Genomic DNA, 26946 nt, shown 5'->3' on the forward strand with positions numbered 1-26946 from the left:
GACACCCCCCACCCCAACCACTCCCACCTCCATCCCCCAACCAAACCAAAACAAAAACGTCCACCCGATCACCAACAATCCGCAAAATAAACCCAGGCATTGCAATGGATTTTCTGCAAGACGTTTTATTTTTTCTTGCAAACTGAAAGCATCTCTCCCCACTGTTGTCCCAGGGAGGAAAGCGGTCTGTACTGGTTTCAATCAATACTCTGGGTCCCCCCCCCCCCCCCCGGCTGATCACACAACGCCCAAAGCATCACCCTGGACGTGTATCCATCACTGCGCGCCGGGCGGGGGAAACGCAAGGCTGGGGACTAGTGAGAAAAGCAAATCAGGATACTCGGGTAAGGAAGCTTCCTCTGGAGGAACGGGAGGTGTGGAGGTAGACGGGGCAAGTCGGGATAAGGGTTGGGGGCAGAAGAGCAGGGAATCAATGATACAGTTAAAACTCAAACTTAGGAAAGGGAGGGGGAGAAGGTGGGAACTTCTCTCCCCAACCCTCGGGAAGAAAATAAATAAATAAATAAATAAATAAATAAATAAATAAATGGGGAAGAAAAAAAAGAAAGAAAAAAACACCACCAAGTTTAAGGTGAGCAGCAAGTTGTGGCACTTACTCCCTCCCTCTTTATGCACCCCTCCATCACACACACACACACACACACACACACACACACACACACAGATGCGCACACATACAGAGCGGTGGTAGTAGCATCAGCAGCTGCTGCGTGTGCCTCCTCTCCTGGCTCGGCTCAGCTCCGCTCTGCTCCCTCTCTCCTCTCTCTCTCTCTCCCTTCTCCCTCTCTCTGGCGCTCTGACTGTCTTGTGCGTGTGCGTGTGTGCGTGTGTATGTGTGTGTGTGTGTGTGTGTGTGTGTGCTCGGCTTCAGCGTGAGGGGCACCTGCTCGTCTGGGCTGCACAGCAGAGCCTGCCGAGGCTGTGGCTAGCGCGAGCTGCCCCCGCTGCTGCTGCTGTTGTTACTGCCGCTGCCACCACCGCTCCCGGGGCTCCCGGCGCCAGTCTCCTCGCCGCTGCCGCTGTTGCCGCCGCCGTGCGAGTGAGTTGGGATCGGTGGGGCTTCCCCCTTCGCTGCCTTGCTCCTTCCCCGCCTGCCTGCAAGTCAGCCTGGCTCCGAGTCACGTGTCAGTGCCTGAGGCAGAGACTGAGAGGAAAAAAAAGCGCTTCATTCCTTCTTCCACCGCCATACTGTATTTTATACTAAATCTCATTTTTATTCCAACATTTTACTCCCGCTCGGTGAGTACCTTCTCAGTGGCATTCTTGTCCTCTCTTTTTTTTTTGTCCTTTTTTTTTGGTTTTATTTTTTTGGTTTTTTTCTTCTTTTTTTTTTCCACCTCTTTGATTATTGTTTAAATTGGGAAACCTGGAGGAGCATGGTTTTGAGCCTTTTCCTGAATACAAGTTTTTATAGCATGCGATGGTACTGTAGACAAGGCGCTGTGTCTAGGAGTCCGTGGCCACTGTGCCGCTGGGAGAGACTCCCAAGTCCAGCAAAATATGCAACTGGTTTTATGGAAAATCGATGTGAAGTATGATGCCTATTTTTTCATGTTTAAAAAAAAGCATGTTTCTAACTGTTTTTGCAGACTATTTTTCCGATGTTATTTTTGTATAGGTGGGATTTGCGAATGCATTTTACGGCAGTGTTTACAAGAGTTTGTGGTCTTGCAATACTGGTGCAAGCCACTGAACACAAGACGTTAATTTTATTTTTTATTTCCTTTTTGAAGCCAATGACAACAAACTGTTTTTCACCCCTTCCGTTTTTGATGCCCTTTTATAATGTGAAACTTTTCTTGCAGCCGGTTACTGGGATCATTTTTTTAAGCAAAATACTTTTTCCCCCCTTTAAAATAACTATGACTTTTGCACATTTGACTTTTTCATTAAAAAAAAACCGAGATAATTTTATGATAGATATCCCTATATCTATTTAATCCCTCCTTCCTCTCCCCCCCCCCTATAAATTTTCAAATGATGGCAGTGGAAGGTTTTTCTGGAAAAAAAAAAATGAAGTGCGGTTTGGTTTCCTTGTCAACGGAAGATGAAGTGAACAACTGAGCATCTCCCAGTGCAGGTACTTCATCTCCTTGTAGGCGTTTCCACTGTTTGTAATGACAATACTAGTCAAGGGAAAGAAATGTGTGTGTGTATGTATGTGTGTGTTTCCACGCACATACAAGTATAGACTAAGCAAGCTTTCGAGAAAGCCCTTGTCTGCAAGCCAGTGAAGGCAAAACTAAATTCTACTGCCTCCCGATCGTTTTGGATGTGCGCAAAATACAATCCTTTACCCTTCTTCCATTGAGCCCAGGTCGGCTAGACTGCGTGTGGTTTCTGTTCTACTGTAGAGGGCTGGTTGGAAAAAGACGATTACTAAACTGGCGATGTAAGTTCTGTTTAGGGACACTTTTAGAACAGAAAAGAATTCGGGCCGTAGATAAGAAATCAGACGTAGGGCTGCGCAGGGATGGCCCATTTGGGGAGTACTGGAAATGGAGAGAGAAAGAAGAGGCAGTAGCAGTCTTTCAGAGAGGGGCTGGCTTTTTGCCACACGGGGACCTGAAACATGAGACATTTTCCAGAACCTCAAGGATGCTCCCCTCGCCCCAACCCCCATAACTCCCGCTTCTCCTTTTTGCAATGGGTAAACAACGCAGTAGCTCTTCCTCTTCATGCTTTGGCCTCTCCTAATGCTTGGTTTCAGATGGGTTTTTTTTGCCTGCTTTTAATTTTGTTGTTGTTGTTTTGATGATTATTAATGCTACTACCTGCTAGGAGATGGGGAAGTACTTACTTTCCATGACGGTCACCTAGAGTTCAATATTGAGGAAGAATCTGTTACTTTGCATTAATGATACTTAACTGCTGAACTGTTCCAAGATAGTCCTTCATTTAAAGAGACAGCATTTAGATTTCCTCCACCACCCCCTGCCCCGCAAGAGAATGTAATATGGAAAGCTTTCTCCTGAGTTTGTTTAGATTTTAGTGGGTTATGTATTTTAGGATTTTATAAAAGTTGAAGTCGTGAGTGTTGGATATATTCTGTGAGGTTTATGCTTTATTATGACTGTATTGCTCAATGTCTCCTATATAACCTAATGCCACTTTTCAGAGATTTATCAGTTGGTTGTAAAAGCCTTCTCTCCACTCAAAACTTAGAATGTCTGCTAGGGAGTCCTTTATCTTCAAGGAATGTGGGGTGCATACTACATTTTTAAAACTGAGGAGATAATTTTATGGAAATTCAGTTGCCTGATGCACTTTTTTGTGTATAAGTGAACATTTACTTTTTTTTTTTTACTTAACTAAAAAGTTCGGGTACAGATTCTGCAGTTTAGAATCATACTTCTGGTTAAATTGAAGTTGATATACATACAATCAGTAGAATCACAGATGTTTATTCATCAGGTTAGATTTTCTTCTGGGATACCTATACTGTAGACTAACTTGACATTCAGCTGGGCTTCAGAAGAGAAAGCTTAATGATTTATGTAAAGTAATGGTGCTATGTTTTGTCTGTAATCTTTTTGTGGAATTTTAAAATCCTGTACATACTTTTTATAATTTTCATAATAATGACTTCATAGATTCAACCATCCTGTTGTTTTCCGTAGATGTTTAAAATATATTTAAGAAAATTCTGAAATTTATTAGTCCGAATGCACTTATATATTAAAGATTTTAGAAAAATTCAGCCAATATAAGTCAAGTATTTTGAAAACTCAGCCTAGCGTTCATTTAAAACTAGTCCTTTCACATTTACATAAAGAAGATGTTTTATGACTTGGATTGCCAGACTTTAATGTACTGAGGAACAGAAGCATAAAAGGGCTCAGGATAAACATTATCAACTCAACCTTAATGTTGTCATCTTCTGTATACACACAAATGTGTGTGTATAATATGTATAATGAAAATTTGTTATTAAAATGCATTGTTTTGTTATATCCAAGCAATTGAAGATATAAAACAGGCTCCAACAGATTAGTCACTCAGCTTTTTTGTTTTTTATTAGTTACTTATCTGTTGCCTGAGCTAACGCTTTTCAATTTATGTTATATTATTATATTTTGAAGGGGTGGATAATATGACTATGTATAATAACACATAGTTGTAATATGAATGGACTTCAACTCATATGATTCTTGTTCTTAATGCTGGAAGTTATTAAAACTGAGTATCCCCCAAAAGCAATAGTTTATTCTAAGGTTGCAATGAAACACCAGCAATACTAATGTTTCCTAGTGAAACTGTAACTATGAAGAAATAAATAGGGATGATTTTATTCTATTTATGTATGGTCAAAGGTGGGTGGCTGTTTATGGCTGTAATATTTAAGACTTCCTTATGATACTCTTCAATCATATTAGATTTATCATGGTTTCATTATATATACAGCAATGTAATATTCATACCTATCCCACCCATTAGAACATATTAAATTATAAATATTTGTTTTTCCAGACTGGAATTTTTAAAAATCCTTACAATTTAGTAAACTATGAAGTATTGATATTTTCATCTATTTTATGAGTTTTCTGGTCTTTTGATCTTATAAACTGGAACCCTTGAATTAGCACCACCTACTGGTTACTAGTAGAATAATTTATCCATTTAGCAAAACTATCCCATTTTGATCAAATCACTAGATTCCTATATATTTTCTATCAGGGGAATAACTATTTTAAGATAATAAATTAAAATGACCATCACTAAGGCCAATGACCAGCTTGATAAATACTAGTGATATCTTTTGACATTTTTCACTATATCAAAGATAGCAAAAATAGCTGAGAACAGCTTCAAAACTCTATACTGTTTTTCAGCGTTCTGTAATCACAAATATTAAGATCTTTGAAATATATCAGAAAAGTAATTGAATTTTTAAATTTTCTTCTGGTTTTGGGGGAATCATGTAGACAGATAAGCCCAGTAAGTGACTATATTCTAAAAAAAAAAAGTACTTCCTACTTTTCTTAAAGTATTTTATAACTTAAGAGGTCCTGTCCTATTATTGGGGAGAATACAAAACATTTTTAATATATTCTATTTTATTTTTACAGCAAATTCAGAAATGCCATATTTAGAAATATTGTTTTTATCTATTACCTGTTCACAGCTTAAATGTTGCTATTCAGACTGTGTCACCTTGTACCTTCTCTAAGGGAAAAAATAATTTAAACTTTAATAAGGTGATGTACACAAAAATGATAAATATATTTGACATTTTTGTGTATTTGGAACTTTAGAAAACATCTTGCCCTTTAAGAAAGCTGTCATTTCATTTTTTCACAGAAGACTAGTGGTAGAAGGAGCTACTGCATTAGGATAATTAAATACTTCAATTAAAATATTTTTGAATGAGGAAAGTAGAAAATAGACCAATCTTAATTAAAATAGATTCATTTCCTAAGAATTCTAAATCCAGTGAACCAAAATTAAAGTTATTGTAAATCCCAAAGTTAAAAATTTTACTATTGATTTAATACTATTTCAGTAATAGTTTATTAAATCAAGCACCATACATCCCAAAGCCCATTCTCTTGAAAACTATTTGAAAGTTTACAGAAAAGCTTGAGGGGGGAACTGATGAATAGAGGATGTAGAGAATGATTTTATATGCACACAGTCACAGATATTTGTGTCTAATGACAGTCATCTCTAGGGTGGGGAGGAGGGAAGAAAAAAAAGGAGGGAAAGAAAGTTACATAATTAACTCCATTATATATTGAAAAGGAAAAGCAAGTTGTGCTTAATAGATTTAAAGTTTCATGTGCACTCATCTTTTTAAAAAATTCTATGTTATTGAAATGCTTCTTTTATTTCATAAAGTAAATTTTTTTAAAAAGAAAGATTGCAGTAAAGAACACTCAAACATTGTTTATTGTTTAGTGATTATGAAAGTAACTAATTAGGAAGCATATCAAATAAACCTACATAGTAACCATTGAATGGAAATCATCTCAGCAGAATTAAGAGGGAAAAGAAGTGTGTATTTATAATTTTTCAATAATAAAATAATATCAAAAATCATTTTTAATTACTTTGTAACTACTTTTTTCCTTACTTTTTCATTCTTGAAACCTTTTATTGAACCTGGGAATCCTTAACAATAAAACAAATGCAATTGTCTTAACTTCTTAAATTTATGCTATTACTTCTTCTGATGCCTTTTCTTTATACATTCAGGATTGCAGTATTAAAATATTTAATTATTTATCCTTAATTTATTGAGTTTTTACCATGTAAGAATAGAGTATGGCTTTTATTTTGAATTTTTAAATTTTCATTTTAAAACCTTTTGGGGGGCATATTTAACTTGGGGTCAGTTCTTTTACAAGTACACAAATTTGAATTTTTATTCATTTCTTATTCCATGAAGCTTCTTTTCAAAATCAGATTCTTTGATTCATTAAATCATGAACAATTCTAAAAGGCAAAGTGACATTTGAAATTAGTTGTCAAGTTTGAAAGCAGATGGACGATAAATTTATCATATTAAAATGTGCCCTTCTAAAGTAAAACACAACCCATTAATAAGATAATTTTAAGTATCATAAAGTTTGCATCATACTATTTTTGAATGATTCTTAAAAGATTGTTTTAAGAAGTATCTTTGAGAAAGAAAACTATGTAACTCTAAGAAATAAATAATAAAATTGATCTGTACACATATATTATCTATTCACAACTTCAGTTGGTTTTCATTTGTATCCTGACACAAGCTTTTGTGTTTTGGTGGTCCTATTGCTTTAGACTTTAGAAATAATAATGATGATGAAAATAACAACAGTAATAATACATCCTCTAAATATTTGCAGAGGCTAACATTGTACATGACTTTAAGGTTTGTCAAGTATTTTACATTGCACTATCACTGCTTTGCAAATTAGGAAACTGACCATAGTTGGTCATAGAACTTGTGCCAGATAAACCTTTTTCCCAGGAGTTGGACAGTGTCATTCTCTATTGAGGGATAATACATGCCTACTTTGTATATATACAAACATGCATGAAATGCATGAATACCTGTCTCTCTCTCCCTCTCTCTCTCTTTCTCTCTCTCTCTCTCTCTCTCTCTCTCTCTCTCTCTCTCTCTCTCTCTCTCTCTCTCTCTCTCTTTCCCTCTCTCTCTCTTTCCCTCTCCCTCTCTTTCCCTCTCTCTCTCTGCTGTCCTCCAGGGCAAAAGAAAAAGCTGATGGTGATGCTCATCTCAAAGTATTCTAGGCAAATCTGGCCATACCTGGTCCACTCTCTATGTATTATTATGAAACTGAAATTAAAAGACTGGTCAATTGTCTTCACCAGGATCACACAGTAAATGTGAATTGGAATAAAATTTTTCCTAATTTTAGGAAATTGAAACCTTTGCAAAACAGTTATAATTTAAGATAAAATCAAGTTTGGTTATTTTAAATTTGATTTGGTTATTATCACATGAAATTTTGAGGGCCACATTTTGTGATTTTAAAGTATGATTCTGGCATCTCTGGGCACGTAGTGAATTGTCTTCAAGGCATAATTTTCACTATTATATGATATGGATAACTTGTCATTCAGGAAAGAAATCCATCAATTGAATTTCTCGGCATCTCCACATAGGAATAGGATTGTGTCATAGTCAGTATTCAAAACAGATGATTATCCTGCATGCATACCTAGGAGTTTTACAAATAAGGAAGAGAGATTTGTGCATGTATCTTAAACATTTATAATGCAATTTGTTGAAAGTTAAATTTAGTTCCTCATTACATGATATATCTTGAATAAGTTACTTTTTCTAAACTTCATCAATAACAATAACAACTTGGGATTTTGAGAAACTTTATATTTGCTTTAATGAACATATAGTAAATTATAAAGAGCAAGAAATTTCAGTCCATTTGAACTTCGGTAGTAAGGCTGCAAAATTTAAAATAACTTCCTCATTAAAAAGAAATTACGGGGGCAGCTAGGTGGCTCAATGGATAAAGCACTGGCCCTGGATTCAGGAGTACCTGAGTTCAAATCTGGCCTCAGACACTTGACACTTACTAGCTGTGTGACCCTGGGCAAGTCACTTAACCCCCATTGCCCTGCAAACAAACAAACAAACAAACAAAAGAAATTGCATTTAGCAAAGAATAAAGAAGCATTAAAGATGGTGGCAACCATTAATATTTCAAATGTCCTATATAAACCTAAGGGAGCCCATAAAGATACTAGAGATAGAGATAGAGAAAGAGAAAGAGAAATTAGGGAGTCCATCTTCCATAGTACCTATATGGAAGATGGACTCCCTTATATTTGTACTTAATGTGTAATTTAAAATGTCTATTTTCACATATAAGCTTTTATGTCGATGCTGGTAAAATATGATGCTAATTTGTAAATGAATGAAACAAAGCATGAACATGAATAGACCTTCTAAGGAGGATAAATATGTTTCTACAGAGCATGTCAGTTCCCTTTGTAATATCAGATGTTACTGGCAAGAGTTCTGAGAGCCTTACCAGGTCTAAATATCCATACAGGCATAGATCCCTGGGCTGTAGAGATTGAAGCCATGGGATAGGTATCTAGTTTCCATGTTGCTCCTAACCAATTTTGTGAATGAGGCAAATCATTTAATTTCTCAGGGACTTTTTTTGTTAAATGAAGGTGTTCAACTACATGAACTCTAAGTTTTCTAAAATTATAGATACAATTCCATAATGGAACTATCTGGAGTCTAGAAACAGATAAATCAGTAAGTATCCACTAGATTCCTAGCACTTTGCTAGGCATTGTAGATAGTATAAAGGAAGTGTTTGCCTTTCAGGAGTTGGATCTCTGACTTCTGCATAAGGAAAAATTAAGATACAATTCTTTTGATGCATAAGGTGTCTATAAATGTAGGTGTTGCTCTTGTCTGCCAACATTCACATTGCTTCAGAACTTCAGCATATTATTTTTTCTGTGTGTTCTTGAAGTGCAAAGTTATTCAAGCTCATTTTCAATAGTTTTTCCTTTAACAGAATCACACATTATTAACTTTGTTAACTTCTTAAGGATGCTGCTTTATAGAAATACAAAATAGTATCCATATAATTGGGAAAAGTGAAAAAAATTTAACTTAGAGAAAAATTTAAAGAGGAGAATGGCCAACGAACATGATAGTATCCAGCTTGGTATCATGATGCTATCAGTTGCAAATAAGCAGTTACAGCAATGATCTTAGTATTATTTTTTAAATGATGATGATTGTTTCCTTTATGAAATAAACTCTCTTGTGGCTTCATAGAAGAGATGAAATAGTTCTGTAATCTTAAATATTTATGTTTCTTTTTCCAAATGATTACGTGTATTAAAATATAATATAAATTGTATATGTGCCTATATGCACAAAGTGGAAAAAATGTAGAAAATGGGATTAAAAAAATTGGCTATTGGACTTCTGTGTCTTTATCAGTATACATCAAATGTTACCCAGAAAAGGCTGATTAAATTTGAGTTTGGAGATATTTATCTCTATAAATACAAACCTATATCTTTATTACATATATATTATATTTTATGTTTATATACATGATATATTAGTGTGAACTTGAGATTTAATCAGTATAGGGAATTCCTAGTGAGAACTTCCTCCATGGATGCATATCAGTCACTGATCTGTAATTTATTGTTTTAGTGCTTTGCAGGGGGAAGGGGGAGTGGAGTGGCACTTGGAGGTTAAGTGACTTGTTCAGGAGTATGTGACTGAGACAGGGATTAAATCCAGTTATTCTTGACATTAGGTGCAGCCAGCTAACCATTATAGTATGCAGCCTTCAATTAATTATATCTAATTATATCATGAGAAAGCAAAGAGATATTATTAGAAACATTTCAAGAGCATAGAACTGAACCTGGATTTGGAAAATGTAGATGTGGTTGAGAATATAGAAAACTAACTCATAATGTGCAAGCCACATTGGGATACAATTGGTGGTGCGTTGAAAATGGTCAGCGTTGGTGATTGCCTGGTGTAGATTAGTTCTTTCTGGGATATTAAGTGCTTTAATTCCTTGAATGGTATACTGCCTCTTCCATTGATGGTCCTGTGTAACAATGTCTATTGTGACATGTGTGAATTGGATGTGTTGTTTGAGCTTAAGCATAGTGAAATGAGGCATGCGTTGATTTTTTTTTCTTTGTGGCATTTTAATATGTATTCTTTAAGCACACTGAATATATAGATTCAATTCCATAGAGGATTACAGAGTCCTGTGGCAGTTCAAATGCAGCATTTTACACTGTATATTACTTGACATGGCTTTTCTTTGGCAGAATTCTAAAGTTGTAATTTTTAAAGTTAAAGTTATATGGTAGAGTATATGAGTTTAGTGAGGGCAGAAAAATCGAATGGTATAATGCAAACCAACCAGTGTAGGAAAATATAAATCGATTCTAGAATCAAGATGTGTAACACATTTTCAATATACATACATATATGCACACATACACACAATGTTAAGTATATATACACAATACATATAAACACAGATATAAAAATACACACATGTATATTTTGTAAATATACACTATATCCCTTTGTAAATGCACTGAACTATAAGTACAATTGACACGAAAGACAAACATTTAGGGAGGGAAGGAGAGAATGCTTAATTATTTAAATAATTTTACATTATTTGTGCAGTAGATTATGGAAATGAATTCAGCAACAAAAATTTAAACACACTCTTACATTTGCTCTTATCATAACAGCTATCATTGTATCCTGCAGTGCTAATGGTGACTTCAGTTAGAGGAATTCTGGAAACAGTATCATGAATTCCAATTTAGGAGAAAGTCCCAATTTTCCTTCTCTCAATCATTTGTTAATTACTCATAAAGGAAATGGAGCTTGGTTGTTGAGCTAGTGTCTTGGAAAGAGACAAAGTTTAGATAAGAAAAGGCTGCCACCAATAGAGACTTTGTTCTTGAAAGGGGGCAAAGCAGAAACTTACACCATATTACCTGTCTGGTACACTAGAGAGATAAGAAGTGAAGCAGTATATGAGTTTTCCTTAAGTTTGCTTTATGTGGGGTCTGGTCAAATTATACAAAATCATTACATTTTATATCACTGAAGAATCCTGTAGAAGTAAATGTTGCAAATGCAACATCTTTCCACACCTCTACAAAATTTTTTTTATGTATAGTAGATTTCACACCTGTAGAATGTCTTGCAAAAATTATAATGAAGTCTCCCCTGTTACTGGCTTTTTATTTATCAGCCAATATCTACTGCATATCTCCTCTCTAGGGATGTTCTAGGGATAAATATATTTGACTGATGAAAGTGACAATTTCTTCTTTAAAGTTATTTTCGTCCTCTGTATAACTATTCGCACGACTGGAATGGTGAGATTTTGAGGGATGAGATATGGCATGAGTATCTCTCCAATTTATTTTCTAAAGACTTAAATGACATGATAGCACTCTAAATATTATATAGGCATTTTTACCTTGCTTTCCCACTCTTATTTTCCGTCTCTGTTGAACAATTTAAATATTTATAACAAACAACCTGTCTTCTGAAACAAACAAATATACCCTAAATGACAGTATGCCCTGATTGGAAGCTTTAGTAGCTGCTTTGAGGAATCATAGGGGGGAGAAATCAATATTACTTATTCAGTAGAGATTATAGAAACCCTAATATCCATTCATAGCTATACAAGTTAATTCACCCAGTTATACAGCCTTATAGTAGTTTCTGTATTTTGTAGATTATAGGTATATTCTCCCACCTGGGAGCCAGTAGCTCTATCTACTCTAAAATATTTTATTAATTGCATAAAATTGAAACAAGTCCTTGGAGAAGATAGCGTAATACTAGAATTGTTCAGAATCTACCCTGAGTAGTTAGCCCCAGTTATTGAAGAAGTATTTCCCTAAATTAACTCTACCATGATGGTTCCCTGAAGATGCACATAGTGAATTACCTCATTACTAAAAAGAAGAAAAAAGTTATTGCCCCCAAATTACAGACTGATAAACCTGCTGGACATTCCTTCAAAACTGTGTCAATATGCTCAACAAATTTCAGGATGGGACTTTGTAAAATATCATCACATACAAGGAGCATGTAGGCACAATTTTTCCATTACTGATTATTATTTTATTTTGTTTTTTTGCCTTGAGAAAGCAGTTAAGAACAACTTAAGTCATTTTATGTATGTTATTATGAACAAAAATATTATCCTTTGATTCAATAGATAGGGAAATACTAGAATGCAATTATACAACTATTATATTGATATCAGGCTATCAGTATGTGTTTGGAACACGCATTTATTTGCCTGGAAACTTGCATATCTGATTAATAAAGCATATGGATAGGAACTTTGTGGTATGCGGAATTCCTTGATAAGGAAACTACCACTATTAATAATGGTCAGTGACTTTTCTCTAAGATTGCTTACAACCCTCAGAAGTTAAATGCCTTATCCAGGGTCACACAGCTTATATGTTTCAGAGGCAGAAATTGAAGTCATGTCATCTTGGTTCTGTGACTGGTTCTTTATTCACTATGCTACATTGCTTCTCCATCTGATTAATAGGAAATTAAAATGAAAATAGAGTAGGAGGGGAGGAAACAACCCACATGAAACTACTTATGCAGAAACCATAGACGGTAACAGGTATAATAAAAGAAGAATTGCAGTAAATAATTTTGTAGTTTAAAGGAGATAATGTCCAGGAAGACAGTTATAATAATGATAATAATAAGTAGTGTGTCATAATGTATACATACATGCATGCATATATGCACATACATATATACATGTGTATATCTATATATCTGTATATAGATATAAATACACACTCAAAAACACAGATATATGGTAATAAAGTAAACTAATATAAATTATGTATTAATATATATTAGTTATATATTAATATATAAGTTATACATATGTATGTATATATATGGGTATATAAACTCATATGAATTTAACCTCATACTAAGATTTGATGGGAAATGACAGAATAGTTTATTTTTATTCTGCAGGGATGATGGAATCATACTGTATAGCTAGAGAAGTGTACACATACATACACACGGGAATGATGGAAATGATTTGGGCATAGCTCAATGGAATGATAAAGTGAAGGTATATTGTGGAAGGAATATACTACAAACCAATTGTGCAGAAGGGGAAAATGGATGAGTTCCAGATGCAAGTGTTAAACGGAGCTGTAGTATAGTAGTTAATGAGAAATTTCAACTATCTAAACATCTAATGGAACTATTTCTGCTAAATGCAAAGTTGGCAATCCAGTCTTAAGTTGCTTGATTGATACTTCAAAAAGTCAAGAACAACTGAGGAGAACTACTATTTTAGTCCTAGATGTGTGTGTCCCTAGTTTCTTTGGACGAGTTACTGTCTTTTATTTCTTGATCAATAAAGAGATGATTAATAGACATAAATGGACATTTGAGGTACACCATAGATTTTTTTTTGTAGAATAGGTCTCAGATATAAGAAAAATATGTAGAAACATGCAGATTTTAAATCTTTGGGGGCAACTAGTGTAAAATGATAGGATATTCTCAAAAAATAAGTTCTGAGGATAAATACAGTACATCTTGATGAGGAAGAAAAAAGTATAACTGTCTAAAGGATACTATTGAAACTGAAAAAAGAATTTATTGTTTAACTCGGGTTTTTAAAAGACATGAAGTGAAAATAGACGCAAAGTTAGGTAACAGAGTGAATACAAACAAGTTGCAAATTCTTATAAGAATAATGCCAAGTATGCTGAAGCCCAGAGTAAATTTAGGTTAACTATGAATGCTAAAAACAACAACGAAAAAGGCCGTTTAAAGCCTACGCTAGGAAGAAGAGAAAGAGCCAAGAAGGAATAGGAATTAATCTTCAGTGTGTATGATATGATTATAATGGATGAAGAAAAGGAGGCAAAGTTTCTCGATTTTCTTGTGTCGTGTTTCCCCAAATGATGTTTAGATTAGGGAGTATAGAACAAAAGTAAATGGTAAACAGGCATCTGAAATATAAATAAGGAGATGGAAAGAGAGCAACCAATAACCTTTAACAATTTAGGGCATCAAGCTCACATAAACTAGGATATTGAAAGAAATTTTAGATCTGATTATTAAGCAACTGTTGGTGATAGTTGAAAGAGAGGTTATGTCAGGTTGAAAATTGAAAAAACAGCCCTGCTTTTGTAAAATGGGAAAGAACATGGATTCTTAAAATTATAGCACTGCAACTGACTGATGCTTGCAAAATTTTAGAAGGCATTATTAAAGGGATGTTTTGTGAATACTTAGGTAAATGATGATCACTATGATGCAGCATGGTTCAAAGTGATCAAAAACAAGTTATGACAGACTAGACCTCATTTCCTTTTTGACGGGGTTAATTTATTGCAGGGCTTAAAAAAGCTTACTGTACTTGGATTTCAGAAGGGAATTTGGTACAATCTCTTATCCTATTCTTGTGGGAAACAGAGAGAGAGAGAGAGAGAGAGAGAGAGAGAGAGAGAGAGAGAGAGAGAGAGAGAGAGAAAGAGAGAGAGAGAGAGAGAGGTATAGATTGGATGAAACGACAGTTATATGGAATAAGGATTATTCAAATGACCAGATATTAAGTGTTACCATTAATGGGGAAATGGCATCCAGGAGATACGTCTCCAGTAGATTCCTTCTGGCTCCCTGTTACTGGTTCTGTGCTATTCAATTTTTTTTAATCAGTAAATTGAATTTAAAAACATTGATGACATGCTTATCCAATTCACAGATGAAATGAATTTGGGAATAATAGCTAACTGGGTAGATGTCAATTTTGAGATATCAAAAGATGTTGATGTTTTAATAGCATGTGCTGATTCTAAAAAGCTGAAATTGATAGGAATGGTTGCACAATAATTAAAAAGAGCTGTCCCAAAGTTTAACTGGCAGCTTATCAAGGTAGTGAGTTCTATCACTGGAGCTCTTCAAGATGCTGGAGGAATATTACTGCACATTAAAGTCTCTATCCAGATATAATTTGGTCAAGAAGACTACCAAATGCCTTCCCAAGTCTGAAATCTTATTCTTCTATTTATTAAGACTTTTTTTTTGCTAAGATCAGGAAAGGAAGAATAGTTTACAGAATAGGTGTAAATATAGCCTTAAATAATATCAAAGCAGGACTCTGTCATACATCTCATCCTTTTGTTTTCTTCCTTATGTAAACAGCCTGGTAAAATTATTTGGTTAATTGTGTACATATTTTAAAAAATATCAGACAATAAGACAAACATCATCTTCATCTTGGTGATATAATCTTATCTCCAACTAAACAGTTAAACATGTGGGTCTCCATTCATTCATTCATTCATTCATTCATTTTTTTTGCTGCAAAGAATACCTCCATTTTATTCACAACTAAAATTATTCAGCTAATAGAATTCTACCAGTATTAAATTGCTAATCTTGAAAAAACCACCTAATAGAACAATTCATTTGACTTTTGAGGGAAATATTTTTTGATTATCCTACAGATGCAATTGTTCTTAAATGAAGCTTACAGATGCTTTGTACTTATATTGTTGTTTATAAAGAAGCCAAACCCATTTCAACGTGGACTTTCGCATGAGTTAAAACTTTGCCTACTTCATGTCTAATATCTAAAGCATAATTTTTAAAGTACCCTCTAATTTTCCAGTTGAGCAGGACAGTTGACCTCTATTTGCCTCATTTTCCTCAATTGTAAAATGATGACAGCAATAGTAGCTACCTGCCAGGATTATTGTGAGGATCAAATTATATAATACTTGTAAAGGATTTAGCACAGGGCCTGACACAGGAGACATTATATAAGTGCTAGTTATTATTATAGCAGTATTATTACTTTTTCTCAATATACAGTATTTGTTAGAAAATTAGAATCAGACCTGTGAAGGAAATAATAAATAGATAAATATGGTTGTGCTAGATGTGGATATAGTCCCCAGCTTAGTAAATTGTAATTCTAAGAGTAGTAATATGCATACCTTTTTCCTTCTATATTTTTAACTGAAAATTTGAAACTATTTAGTCTTTTTAAAAAAAATATTTCTGGACATTAAATCCAGCTCCATTTTGGGGGGGGGTGCAGGGAAATGAGGGGTAAGTGACTTGCCCAGGGTCACACAGTTAGTAAGCATCAAGTATTTGAGGCCGGATTTGAACTCTGGTCCTCCTGAATCCAGGGCCAGTGCTTCATCCATTGTGCCACTTAGCTGCCACCAGCTCCCTTATTTTACAGATTAGGAAATTGAGGATCAAACAGGTCAAATAACTTTTCCAAGATCAAAAAAAGTAATAAGTGGCAGACTTATTATGTGTGTATGTATACACACACACACACACACACACACACACGTATCTGAGGCCAGGTTTGAACTCAGGTCCTCCTGAATCCAGGGCCAGTGCTTTATCCACTGTTCCACCTAGCTGCCCCCTAGAGTAGAAATTTGAATCTGTGTCTTAGGACTTCACTTGAAAACCATTTAATTCCTTCAGTCTCTTCATCTGTAATATAAGGGTTAAAAATCTAGATGATCTTTCCCTAATAAAACTGTACCTATAAAAGAAAAGGGGAAAAAGAAGGAATAAACTGATGGCAGAGACCATGATAAAATGTTTATTTCAGAAAAAGCAGTAGACTATGGAATGTTTTTTTAAAGTTCCTGATCCATCTTTTTTTCTTGCTCAGCATCCTATTCCGTATACAAAAAGCTTAACTATGGTTACTCCTTTTAGCCCACTATGAAAGGTTCACTTTTAGCTTTCAGTTTTTATTAAGCTTCTAAATGGAAATCTGTTGAAATTCATTTTGTTAAAAAAAATGAGAGTAAAAAGATTGCATTTTGTCAAAGGAAATAATAAAACTATTCAAGACATATGCTGTTCTCAAGGAGCAATTTGGGCAATTTTGCAAGATGTGTTTAATTATTCAGGTCAATAGGTTATGATTTGGTGCATCAATGAAAAGATTAATGCAGCTATATAAACTATGGAACATTATTTGTAGGGAGGATTTTTTTTACTAAGAGAATCTAGCTATCAGAGATTTTAAGAGAAACTCTTCAAAATCAGGGAGAATTTAATAGTTAGCTGTTCCCCTGCCCTGATCTCAAGGAAATGATGTATGTGTGTACATGGAGTGGAGGGATGGGGTGAGGAGGAGTAAGAGGAAGAGGAGGAGTAAGAGGAAGAGGAAGAGGAAGCTGAAAAGAGGAAGGGAGGGGGCAGAGAATTTGTATACATGTTTGTTTTTTTTCCCCCTCTGGTAGAATAATGGCTTCTTGAGGTCAAGGACTGGTTTTGATCTTATATTTCCCAATGCCTAAAACAGGAGCTTAATATATGTTTGTTGAATTGATTTTATGATTTTTAAAGGATCATAGGGATCATAGATATAGAACTAGAAGGAACCTTAGTTCTAATCCAGTCTAACCCAAATACCCATTTTATGCAGGAGCAAATTGAGGCCCAGAGAGATTAAACGAATTGCCTATATTCAAATAGGTAATATATAGGTATAATAGAGGCCGGATTTTGAGAAACTAATTTATATTTGGCATATGAGTGTTTAAATATGGATTTAATATTATATTATTTTAAATTTAATTTTCATAGATTATTATTTCTTTTTGTAAGAAAATATTATAATCTTTTAAGAATTACCTGGGACATACCCATGAAAATCAAAGTTTTCTTGTTTTGTTACTTTAGCCAAGGCACTTAATTTCTCTAACTTCAAGTTCGTCAACTTCAAAATGAGGGGGCTGAACTTCTTGATTTTTAAGGACCCTTTCAGCTCTAATGAATAAATTCAATATAATTTCCTCAGTTTATTTAAATACTTGAAGCCTAGCAGTAACTGCATCTTTCTTCTACACATTCAAATCCAGTTAACCAATAAAAACCGAGATAGCATACTGAGTGAAATTGAACAACTCATAAATTTGGAGGGTTTTGAGCTGCAAAGAAAACTTAGAAATTGTGACTTAGTCTGATATACTAGTTTCATAGATGAGGAAACAGAATGGATGTCCAAGGAAGTGAAGATGACCGATATTACCAATAGATGAGATTATCCTTGCCATCTTAACCTCAAGATAGATATAAATTGACCACTTGAAATAGGAAGACTAAATATTTCCAAGTTTGTTCTAAAGTAGGACTTTACAACTTGGTTTCATTATTTGCTTTATAGTTTGAATTTCTTTGAGAGTTTTTGTTTTGTCCTTACTCCTTTTCATTAGTATAAATAATTGAGTTAATTACATTTATATTATTTTTTGCCTTAGTTCATTTAAACATGCATTATTTTCACATTCTTTCTCACATACTTGCCTATACTTTCATTTAACAAGAATCTCCTCAATGTCCAAATTATTCACTGGTAAGACAGAGATTGAGAAAAGTTCATTAATCCATAAAGACTATTAAGATCGCAGTAAGTGCCTTACAGAAATAAGCATCTAAGTTATTGCCAGAAAGTGACTTAGCTAGTCATATAATCTTACTCAAAGGTTGTTTTACCAAATCCCAAATTGTTTGTTATTTTACCAACTGTGTAGATAGTATAAGAAGTTCTTTTAAATATTGATTCAGTAGTACTTTGAAGTATTTTAGTGTTGTGTGAAAGCATGTCGCTACCATAATGGCAAAAAATATATAACCTTGGAGCCTCATCCTAGCTTTTTGAATTTATCCATCACTATTTCCCTATAGATACCTCCTGTTCAGACCAAATAACTGTACTTGTACCATATGTTCCTGTCAAATGTACCTAAACTTTCTGTCTTCTGCTCCTATGTTTATTATTTGTCCCATACCTTAAATTTCTCTCCACTTACTCGGTCCATTTAGAAATTCTACCTATCCAACAAGGCCTATTTTAAATACTATCCACCTTATGAACCCTCCAATTCTTTCAATCAGATCTAACCCCTCTTCTCTGAGCACCACCATCTACACACACACACACACACTTCAATATGTTGTGGCACAAATATTCTTTCTCATATTACTTATTTTATCACCCCTAATACATTTTAATATTTTTTGAGAGAAAGGAAGTATAACAGAATCACAAATATGTTTTTTTAAATATTTTTAATCCATAGGGGAAAGTGCCTTGCATGCAACAGGAACTCAATAAAATTTTATTTTGTTGAATTAAGTAAATATACATATGCACAAGCATACACCCAAATATCAATATATTGTATGCTAGTACCCCATATCTCTTATTTTCCATATCTCTTTTTTAAAGCATAATTTCATCCTTTAGACTGTCCACAGTTTAAGCTATCATACTAATAGTTTTCTAATTCTGTGACTAGAATGGAATAGCAAAGCAAAGTAGGAAAATTTAGAAAAAGGAATATTTATAGATTCTCTATTATTAGGATTTATTCTTTCATTCAATATGCTTTTAATAGAAACCTACTATGTGTAAAGTACTATGCAATCTTTTTCTCTTTTTAACCAAAAAATTCTGTCCTTAACTTAGAAGTTTTCCTGATTTCATTATATTGGTATTTACATGAAAATTCTTCAAATTCAGGCTTTGAAATTTAGAATGAGGTTCACTCGTTCCTTATTCTGCAGGTAACATCCCATAGACTGCTCCCTATTTAAATAAGCTATTAGGATTTTGCCAATAAAGTGTGTGTGTGTGTTTATATACATACACATATACATATATACATACACATATACATGTGCATGCACATATACATAGATATAGATATATTCTGAATGGATTTATGTGAATAAAGAATGTCATAATTAAGCACTAGCTTCTTCAAACCTTGTAGCAACAGGCTTCTTGTGAGACAGCAAGATAATCATGCAGTAAAACATATATGACTTCAAATCAGGAACTGTTTCCTTCTTGTTTTTGTGTCCTCAGTACCTCTTTCAGGACCTTCTTATCCTCATAGTACTTTGCACATATGGCACCTAATAAAGACTTGTAGAATTGAAGCATTTTACCCTGAAAAAATGTTTAATATACTGCAATGTTAGTTTTAAAACTGTCTTCTTTGTCATATGGATAATAGTTTGTGGTAATTTTAAGGCTGGTGATGTGTGCCAGGAGAAGTAGTTTTAAAGGATTCCATCAATTATAACAATGGTAAAAGTTCAGTGAATTCATTGTTAGGGCCTGGAGTTAGGAAGACCCAAGTTCTAGTCCATCCTCAGACACTATCTGTGTAAATCTGGGTAAGTGCTTTAACATTTTTCAGCCTGAGTTTCCTCAGCTATAAAGTGAGCATAATAACAGCATCCATCTCAAGGCTATTATAAGGTTTCTAATAAGATAGTATTTGTAAAACACTTAGCACAGTGCTTATTCCTTTCCCTTCTGTTCCTCCTTGAGTACTTTAAAGTCATTTTATGTAATACTTTACAGATGGTTCTACAAATACTACATACATGCTTGTATTACTCTTGATGTGGAGGTGGACTGGTCATTTAGTCACATCAAAAGAGTACAGATATAAAAGAGGACTTACAGGAAGATCTCCCACATGTTGGGAGATTGATGGAGGACCCAGGAGAGAATGAAAACATGAATTACACAAGATGAGAGATGAGAGAAAACTTGAGATGAAATCATTTAATAAAATCACAGATCCATTTAAATATGTAAGAACTCTTGTGGGAAATTCCAACGGAGAAACCCAAATGGCACTCAGGAATAAGGAAGAGCAGTTTATTGATACGCTGGCCCAAAGCAGAGTCGCCTCTGATACTCTGGGCAGCCACCAAGTCTCCAAGCTGCAGTTTTTATATCTCTTAGGTGTGAAAATGCATGCAGGTTTTCACAGGTACATTGTGGTGAGCTACTTGGCAGACAGGAAGGCATATTTCAGTAAATGGAGGCATATGTCAGGAAGTTGGTACAAAATCACAGACTTCAGGGGAACAAACAGTATGTTCTACTTTCATTTTGATGGTCTCAGCTTGGGCCTCAGTTTCATCCCCTGTATTTTCCCATATCAGAACTATTCTGTTTTTGATTTATAGTGATGTTCTCAAGGACAATTTTTTGGTGTTTGGTTCCATGACCTTTCCTCAGAAGTCTTGTAAGATTCATATTAAACAAGATATATATCTATATATTATTTGTTTGATCTAAATTTTATTTTGGTTTAAGACTTTTATGTTTTCATGATACTTCTTTTTTCTTCTCAGTATTACCTTATTTAAAGTTTTGAGTTCCAAATTTTATCCCTCTTTCCCTCCCTCCCCTTTCCCCTCCCTGAGGCAGTAAACATGTGCAGTTATGTAAAACATTGCCATATTAGTCGTTTTGTACAAGAAAACTTGAATAAAAAATGAAAGAATGTGAAAATAGAATGCTTCACTTTGTGTTCAATCAATATCATATCTTTCTTTTGCAGTAGATAGTATGATTCATGATTGGTCCCTTGGAATTGTCTTGGATCATTGTATTGCTGAGAATAATTAAGTCATTCATAGTTCTTAATCAAACAATATTGCTGTTTCTATGCACAATGGTCTCTTGGTTCTGCTTCCTTCATTATGCACCAGTTTATACAGGTCTTTGCAGGCCTTTCTGAAATCATCCTGCTTGTCATTTGTTATAGCACAATAATATTCCATCACCATCATATACCACAGCTTGTTTAACCATTCCCCAACTGATAGTCATTCCTTTGATTTCTAATTCTTAGCTACTACAAAAAGAGCTGCTATAAATATTTTTGTACAAATAAGTCTTTTTCTCTTTTGGGGGGATGTCTTTGGGATATAAACCTAGCGGGGGTATTGTTGAATCAAAGGGTATGCACAGTTCTGTAGCACTTTGGGCATAGTTCCAAATTGCTCTCCAGAATGGTTGGATCTTTTCACAACTCCACCAACAGTGGATTAGCATGCATGACACTTCTTGAGAGAGAGTCACTAAGAGTGTGGTTAAACAAAGAGTTGGAATCACAGTACTTCCAAGAATACTTCCAATATGCAAGCATCTTTTGACTCAGAGGCAAACCTGGCTTGATTAATCATAACCATTCAATTCAATAGTAATTTATTGAATGCCTACTGGGTACTTGGCATTGCACTAAGTGTTGGTGATACAAATACTTCCTCTCCTTCCCCACAACATTTTCAGCTCTTTTTTGTATGCTATTTTCTCCCATCAAAGTATGAGCTCCATGAGGCACTGTCTTTTTCCTGTATTTGTATCTGCAGTGTTAGTACAGTGCCAGTACATATAATTTGTGCTCAATAAATACTTGTTGGTTTGCCTTGCATGTTGCCTGGTATACATGAACTTATTCTCTCCAGTCTGACTTTAGGATTATGGAAATTATTTCTTATTTCCTTTGCATTCATCATTATTCTTCAAGAGGAAAATTAAAGGCATTGAACAAATGTTCTAGAATGTCAGACTGCATGTATAATGAATAGAGTTAGTGGAAAAAATAACTCGGGACTTGTTGCAGAATCTTCTTGTAAAAAAAAGAAACAAAGTTGTAGGCAAGCTAAATTTAGCATTATTCTATGTAAAGGAAGAGAGAGATTGAGATTATTTGTTCTAAAGAATCACTCACAAATTTGCTTATTACATTTACTCATTTTAATTATCTAAAGAAATCCAAATTCAAAATAAATATATTTCCTCCTAAAATCATTCTGTTCTTTTTTCAAAGAAAAATGCTCAATAAATCTGAATGTGTAGCACTATGATTGTTATAGTGTTGAAGTTGATATTTTAATCACATAATAGTAACGAAATTCAAAATTATGTCTCCCACTGCAACCATAATATGACCATATTACAAAAATTACATGCATTAACCGTAAAATAGGTTAACACCATATGCTTCAATAGCAAGTCCTACATATGAAACAAAATACTGGTGAGTGAGTACTCAGGGAACTGTAACTTTGAAGTTCCTCAGTTTCTGATCATTAAAACCTTGACCTCAAAATTGGTGTGAAAATATATTTAGAATTTATACATGCTTGCTGATATTATGCTAGGAATTTTATATAGACTTAAATATCTCTTCAAACTCAGTATAAAAATAGTTCAGGAAAAAAAGAAAATGTTTTTGACTATACCTGCTCATTGAGGTAAAATGAACATATGTAAGGTAGGTTACAGAGTGGATAGAGAAGGAGGCTTGGAGTCAGGAAGATCAGAAGTTCAATCTTACCTTATACTACAGATTAGATATTTGATCCTGGACAAGTTATTGAACCTCTCTATGCTTCTGTTTCCTTATCTGTAAAATGGGACTAAAAATAGTACCTACCTCACAGAGTTGTGAGGATCAAATAAGATCTTATGTGAGAAGAACTTTGTAAATCCTAAAGTCCTATGAAAATGTGAGCTATTATGCTTGTTGCTGATATGTACATAAAGAGGAAGATATCAAAATAAGACATGTTGTTAGAGTTGACAAAAAAGATAGAAATTTAAGAATGTTTTACTGTAGACTTGACAAAACATGAATTACACACCCAGGACCCAGGTTTTCCATTGATGTTTATCCGATTAAAAAAAAAGTTTTTTTATCTGAAATTTTTTAGGGGTTGGGACAAAGATAATGATTTTGTTGTTGTTGTTGTTGTGTTTTTTTTTTTTTAGTGAGGCAATTGGGGTTAAGTGACTTACCTAAGGTCACACAGCTAGTAAGTGTTAAGAGTCTGAGGCCAAATTTGAACCCAGGTACTCCTGACTCTAGGGCTAGTGTTCTATCCACTGCGCCACCTAGCTGCCCCTTGTTGTTGTTTTTTAATGTGTTGAATTTGAGATGTGTCTGGGACATTTGGTTTGAAATGCCCAGTAGGCCATCGGTGATGTGAAATTTAAGAGATGATAATCATACCGATGGAAAAGGAAGAAATCATTTAAAGTGTGTAGAGGAAAGAACATGGCCCCCGAGAGCCTAGTCATTGATTGCAATACCTTTTTTTTTTTTTGTGAGGCAATTGGGGTTAAGTGACTTGCCCAGGGTCACACAGCTAGTAAGTGTTAAGTGTCTGAGGCCGAATTTGAACTCAGGTATTCCTGACTCCAGGGCTGGTGCTCTTTCCACTGTGCCACCTAGCTGCCCCGATTGCAATACCATTTAAAGGGGACCTGATATGAGTGATGAGCCAGTGAAGATTTCCTAGGAAAGTCATACAGGTAAGAGGAAAATGAGGAGAGAGTAATGTCACAAAAAACCTATTAATTAGCAACCTCTCTTCATCTGAAGTTAATTTGATTAGTATTTTTTTACCCTATACAGTTCATGGTAGCTAATGTCTACCTATCATTCTTCTCTTTTCTCAAGCAATTCAGCACATGGATCTGTGTGTTCCTCTCCTCTCCAACTCTTTATAGTACACTTTCATATTGATGCTTCCTCAAATAGCCTCTCCTCTCAGTTCATTTAGTGTCCTCAAATTCTATTATTTACTGCCCATCCCTTTCCACTTCAGCCACAAATTGGGTTGTTCACACCCTAGATTTCATGTATGTGTAACTTCTTTTATAAAAACTATCATTCCTCTAATTGATTTTTCCATCTTTCTTTATGTCTCGCTCTTCCTAAATATATATTTTTGCCCTCATCTTGACCTCCAATTTCCCTACCTTTTAGTACTTTCTTATGTTTTCTGTGATGTTGACATATACATTCAATGAGGATGAAAAAGGCATAAGGATGAGCTACTACACTGATGGTAAACTATTTAACTTGAAAAGGCTACAAGCTAAACAAAGTGAAAAGGAGTTGGTGCATGTTTATACATGATTGTGGGGGACAGCTAGGTGGCGCAGTGGATAAAACACAGGGCCTGGATTCAGGAGTACCTGGGCTCAAATACAGCCCCAGACTCTGGACACTTACCAGCTGTGTGACCCCAGGCAAGTCAGTTAACCCTCACTGCCTGGCAAACAAAACAAAATAAACAACGTAAATGAATGTGCGTTCAATGCATCTTCTGAGGCAGAGATGCCACAGAGTATAGATTGATTGATTCTCTGCCACTTCTGCTAATTTTGGCCTGGTAATCAGCACCTAAAAAACAAAGGTCCTTTATCAGCCAGCATCACCCCATCCATACATGGAACCATTGGTCACAGTAAATGAAGAAATTTTGAATTCTGTGGATAAATTCACTTACCTTGGCAGTATACACCAGGGCTGTCCACATAAATGATGAGGTCAATGTACCTAATTCCTGAACTAGTTCAGTGCTTGGGAAGCTTAGAAAGAAAATGTGGAAGAGAAGAGGTATCAAGATACAAACCAAACTGAAGGTCTGCAGAGCTGTTATCCTAACTTCACTGTTGTATGCCTGTGAAACCTGGATAGTCTATCAAACACCATCCCAAAATAACTGAACCACTTCCAATTGAATTGTCTCAGGAAGATCCCAAAGATGACCTAGCAAGATAAGGTACTGAACACTGAGATCTAGAGCTGAACTGCCAAACATTCAAATTCTATTGCAGAGAGAACAACTCCAATGGGCTGGCGACATAATTTGAATGCCAAACATACACTTATCCAGAAGACTTGTGCAGAGAACTCACTCAACGTGAATGTTCACATGGTGGTCAGAAGAAGTTTCATAAGGATGCTCTCAAGGTATCTCTGAAAAACTTTGGTACTGACACACTGAGACATGGAAAATGCTAGCAGAGGACCACCCAGCATAGCATGCCTGCATCAAAGAAGACTTTGTATTCCATGAGGAAAGCAGAATCTTAGAGGCACAAAGGAAATGTGAGCTGCACAGATCCAGAGTCAACCCTACCCTAAATGTTCTAATGGAGCACTTATGTCTAATCTGTGTTAGTGCCTTTCAGACTTATATCAGACTGATCAGCCACAGCCAAACACCGTATCCTGACCCTAACACCATGGTGTCATTGATCTTTGAAAACAAAGGTCAAACTTTCCTTCCTTCCTTCCTTCCAGAATTTAACCCTATAATTAATTAATTTAACCCCATGTTTTGCTCTAGATTTGAATCTCTTGCCTCATAATCCCATTGCTACTCATTCCTTGCCAAACCTCAGACCTTAATTATTCCCACTGTCCACTTTCTCTTCTCCTACTTGGGCTGTTGAATGGAGCAGGAGAAAATCTCCCAGTGCTTCTGACAGGTATGTTTTATGTTATCTAATCTCAACAGCAGCGAGGTAATCCTTTTATCCTTCCCTAATTGATTTCTTTTTTGTAGGGCAATGAGGGTTAAGTGACTTGCGCAGGGTCACACAGCTAGATAGTGTCAAGTGTCTGAGGCCAGATTTGAACTCAGGTCCTCCTGAATGCAGAGCCAGTGCTTTATCCATTGTGCCACCTAGCTGTCCCCCCACCCCCAATTGATTTTTAATCTCATCCGCCACAGTTGCTATTCCAAAACCTTCCTTCTTTCCTAAAGTCTTCCATCCTTCACTTCCTCCATCATTCTTAGATGAGAACCTCATATTCAGGCATCCAAAGGCCTGGACTTATATTCCAGTTTTGACTTCTTTCTAGCTGTGTAATTGTGGTCTGGTTATTTTATCTCCCTTCATCTTCATTTACTCACCTATAAAGTCGCAATTGTACATAGAACATATACTACCCATTTTGACAGTCTGTTTCTGGGCAAAGTACTTTGAATGTTAAAGCCATAAACAACAAAAATTATATTGTTAATTTTCTGTGAAGAGAAAACTTTGTGTTCTTAATTACCTATATGTTTCAAAGGAGCTCTTCTTCAGTGGAAAGTCATATGACATTCTTGCTCTCATTTAAGGATTCAAGCTTTAATGGATCAAGTCACATTTTTTTTTTTTTATAATGCCCAAAGCTTAGCTAGCATCTCTGAGAAAATTTTTGTGATACCAATGATAGAGGGAAATGGCTTATAAGAAACAA

General features: G+C 35.0%; 1 protein-coding gene across 14 annotated transcripts in view; it reads left to right on the forward strand.

Moving 5' to 3' along the window:
• Positions 1-241: 241 nt before the first annotated feature.
• The window catches only part of RALYL (RALY RNA binding protein like), an 820624-nt gene continuing 793919 nt past the window's right edge, over positions 242-26946 (forward strand). For 2 of the 14 annotated variants that reach the window (XM_043977750.1, XM_043977737.1), the window contains exons 1-2: positions 666-1260; positions 2009-2101. The gene's annotated coding sequence lies outside the window, so the exon portion shown is untranslated. Of the gene's footprint in view, positions 345-665; positions 1261-2008; positions 2102-2210; positions 2414-2647; positions 2672-26946 lie in introns of those variants that run through there. The other 12 variants (XM_043977752.1, XM_043977745.1, XM_043977747.1 and 9 more) reach the window with 10 other exon arrangements.

The sequence above is a fragment of the Dromiciops gliroides genome, chromosome 1 (genome assembly GCF_019393635.1).
Source record: "Dromiciops gliroides isolate mDroGli1 chromosome 1, mDroGli1.pri, whole genome shotgun sequence".
NCBI classification, from domain to species: Eukaryota; Metazoa; Chordata; class Mammalia; order Microbiotheria; family Microbiotheriidae; genus Dromiciops; species Dromiciops gliroides.